Here is a 4,493-nt window from a genome sequence, read left to right on the forward strand (position 1 = left end):
TCCCACAGCTTGCTGTCTGCTAGCACCCTAGAGTTTTCCATGCACAAGAACTACTGAAGAGTCAGGCCAGGACTGGAGAGAAATTTCAACACAGAGGTTTAGGCACCTTTCTCAGCAGCACTGTCTTCTCTGGTACTTAAACCCCTTGGACTCAGACCTGCTTTCTACCTAGGGAGTCAAATCCAAGGTCAATTGCTAAAAATTCTTATAAGCTGTCAGGGGACAGTAACACATTTACACACAACTATGTGCCTAACCATAGAATTTTCATCACAAACCATGGAGATCAGAAAGCAGTGGAAGGAGATACTTAAAGAGTTAAAGAGAAGAAAGAAAAACAGACAGTGTAGTGTTTATTGAGCCAAGTAATTAGGTTCATGCTTTCCAAGCTGTGACTTCCAGCCCTTTAATATATTCTAAATCAAGAGTGGTTTACATTTAGAATTTTTATTGGATGGAGGCACTGGGTATTGAACACAGAGTCTTGTGTGCATGCTAACTATATTCTTCAGTACTGATCTATAACCCTAGCCTCTGAGAACTTCTCACAACTAGAAGACAATGAAATGGTATTGGCTAGAGTGCATCTCAAATGCTAAGGTAAGTATTGTTGACAAAAACCTTTATTTACAAATTCATGTATGCATGTAATGTGTTCTAGTGTTAAATGTTTTTTCCCATAGGTTGTAACTTTTAAAAAGCAGAAATTGTAGACACTGCTTTATTGCATGTATCATCATAAAAACTTTATAAGACAGGAATTCTCTCTGCCTCACAAAAAGGTCAAGATTAAGTTTAAAAATTTGTCTTTGGGCATATATCAAAAACCTTGCCTGGAAGGTACAACTGCCAGTCAGTGCCCCATGCCAACCAATGCAATTACAGATACTGGTGTGTTGTAGCCTTCTTTGGACTTGTTTTTAATATGTAAGAATATAGCTCCTTTGACAGCATTCTGGGAAGCACTGACTTTAGGTGGCTCAAGTTTCCTTTCCTCTTCATGTTGGCTGGAATAAACTCTCGTTTTTACATACAATGAGTTTCTCTTGTTTTTAGGATTGCTCTCTCAAACTAAATTCTTTTGCTGCCTTCAAAATGCTCACAGGTTTTGAAGTATTTTATTTAGTCTGCATGAAGAACAGCCTGTTTAGGGTGGGCTGCAGCAGCTCAGGAGAAAGGGAATAAAGTTTCCATCCCCAAAGAAAAGCACAGGGGTCATGTCTGGTGGAAGCCTGCTATAGCTGCTTCATGGTCAGACACAGGGAACAGGAACGCCCCCTAACCCCAGAAAGGATTTCTCTGTAGCCCTGACTGTCCTGCCCTCACTTGGTAGACCAGGCTGGTTCTGGTAGATCTGCCTGCTCTGCCTCTGGAGTGCTGGGATTAAAGGCATGTGCCACCATGATTTTTAAAAAGCCCCATAAAGCCTGAGGTAGTGGTGCAGGCCTTTAATCGCAGCACACCAGAGGCAGAGGCAGAGGCAGAGGCAGAGGCAGAGGCAGAGGCAGAGGCAGAGGCAGAGGCAGAGGCAGAGGCAGAGGCAGAAAGATCTCTGAGTTCACGGTCAGCCAGGTCTGAGGCACATGGTATCTACTGGTCCAGGACCATCAGGGATACGCAGAGAAACCCTGTGTTGAAAACAAACAAACCCTGTGGCTCCAAGCTGTGCTCCACCTCAGATCACTGACTACATGGATGCTGACTGCACTGGGGAAGTTTGCCAAGTTGGGGAAATTTTCTTCAATGATTTTGTTGAACATATTTTCTGGGCCTTGGAGGAGGAAATCTTCTTTTTCCTTTATTCCTATTATTCTTAGGTTCTGTCTTTTCATGTTGTCTTGGATTTCTTGGACAGTCTGTGTCAGGAATTTTGTAGATTTAACATTTTCTTTGACAGATACATCGATTTCTTCCATTGTATCTTCCACACCTGAGATTCTTTCTTCCATCTCTTGTAGTCTATTGGTTATGCTTACCTCTGTAGTTCCTGTTTTGCCAAGAACCAGTTGCACAGTGTGATTACATGGCTGGAAGGCATGGCTTCCAGATAGGAATTGAATCATTAGTTACAAGTCCTTCTACCTCGTCTTTCCCATGCAACATCTCTCATGATGTCCACCACAACAGATATTGCCAATGTGCTTGTTTCTTGTGTCAAAAAGTATAACTTCTCAAAACATCTGCAAACAGGATCCTATCACTCAAATGCTTGGCAACTTTTGAGAGGAATGGGTATTCTTGTATGCAATGTTCGTGTGACTGTGTAATCTATACATTGTCTAAAGAGGGGTCAGAAAAAGATATTAGATAACTAGGAAAAGTTTTAAAGAAAGATATGTTATAGACCAACCTCAGGAATACATGGTAAACCTGGTCTTAGTGAGTCCTTAGTAATGGAAGTTTCGTTGTATGGAGTAAAGCTACGCATGAACTCACTCCTTATGAGTCACTGTCAAGCAGCCGTATAACTGAGGTGTGAGTGCAGGTAACCGAAAGCTTAATACTGAAGGTCTGCAAGCAAATGGACATTTAATGCAAATATCAGTGTGGCTTGATGGCCAAGAGAGAAACAAAGTGTATACAAAAGGGAGCAACAAAAAAGGAGAGCCGTTGTCTGGGATTCTGCTCCTGCTGGGAACCTTTCTTGAGATAGGCAGGTTAAATTAGGCTAACTTTTTTTTTCCCATCCACAAGCACATGTTTCATGCCACTGTTTGTTTTTCAGCCTCCTTTTTTTTTTTTTAAATAAAAGAAACATCGCTGTACATACTTAATCTTTTTGGATCCTTCATGCTTATGGGTCTTTAGCTATATGATTTTGCCTTCCTTTATTGTATAGCTTATAAAACCTTTCAGAAGATGGGCTACCATTGTTGTTGAGTTGCCCTAATAATGATAAGGGAGTATTTAGAGATGATGATGATAATAATAATATTTCTTTACCTTTATATTTATTCAGAAAATACTTAAATGATGATTTGAGCACATATAAATAAACTTTTCAGACACTACTTTTTAATACCCCTAAAGACCCTATGAAATAGCTACAGCTGTTCTTAATTCATGTAGAAGAAACTAGAGATTAAAGTATTCACTGTTGTGGGTGGAGAAAGGGCCCTGTGCCCTGCCATATGGCTGTAAAGCTAATGAGCTTACCAGACATGGTTTTTCTCTGCTTTGTTCCTCTGCAGCCAGAGAGTGTCAGCCGCTGCCCGGGGTTGGGTTCTTCTCTATTCCTCAGCTGTCAGTTCAAGCCAGTCAGTCCCCTGCCCCATCTCATTCAGGGTGCTTAGCATGATGTCTCCAATTTTATCAGTGTGATTTGCCCTTTGGAATTTCTAGCACGTTGTAATCTGTCACTCCAGAGTTAGAGGAGTGCCTCCTAGCACCAGCGCCATTGCCATCTTTTTGCACTTGTCTGAGGAACATAGATAAAGACAGGAGATTATTGTGTCACTGGTTCTTTAATTGTAGTGTCTACAATGTTCAGGCTAATACTTGCCTTGTGTGAGGAACAGTGTGTCAGAATTTGTTATGTGATGATGACCCCACCTCCTTCTTCAGGCTCCTTTAGGTTACAGGCATTGCAGCAAGGAAGGAAAAGAATGTTACTACTCAAAATAAGGATGCACAACCTGAAGGAATACAGGATTTGACTGCATGTTAATTATAATCAATCCAGTAAAAAGCCGTATGGACTAATTTGACTATATGTTATTTGACTTTCAAATCATACTAAAAAACATTTTCAGAATTTCAGCTATCAAACTCTGATTTGTTTTGAGAGATTTATTGTATAAATGGACAATGGCCAGGCCACATCTGAAAACAGAATTTTCATCCACAATTTCTAAGCAACCAGTCTGATCTGGCAATCCAATTTGCAGCAGCTCTGGAGCAGTCAGTTCAGGGTGAACAGAACGTGGTCCGTGATTGACAGATCCTTTGCCCCAACTCAACCCCAAGAGGTAAAGCTAAACATTCTTCACAGACTTATGCTCTAGGTGCCCGCCTTGTCAGCCTGCTTCCCTGCCTGCAGCTGCAATCAGAGCACACCTGCCACTGCTTTTCCTAACCACAGAACTTTTCCAGGCCTCTGCTTGCTTGAGCTTATGCCAGGTACAACTGGCTGACTACTGCTGCAGCGTGTTCCAAATCGATGGCCAGCCCGTTTGTCCTCCTCTGTAGAGTCTTCCATTATGTTCCTCTTTTTCAAAAGGAAAGTTTCCTCTTGCCCTAATTTCTGGAAAATTAATTATTATGTCTGCTTCTCATTTCCTGTGATGTACATAGGCTGCTTATAGTTAACATCTAGGTGGTTGAACAGTTATCTAGATGTGTCTCTGTGGCCTTAAAACATTGATGCTAGTGTTTTAAAATACCGTTCCCTCTTGCTGCCTATAACTGACAAATTGACCTTCTTAGTGTTATTAAAAATCAGAGCCACGACCCAACGATATTAAGGAGAGTTTTATTGTAAAGATAGTGGTACC

Source organism: Psammomys obesus, unplaced genomic scaffold (assembly GCF_907164565.1).
Source record: "Psammomys obesus unplaced genomic scaffold, mPsaObe1.curated_primary_1811, whole genome shotgun sequence".
NCBI classification, from domain to species: Eukaryota; Metazoa; Chordata; class Mammalia; order Rodentia; family Muridae; genus Psammomys; species Psammomys obesus.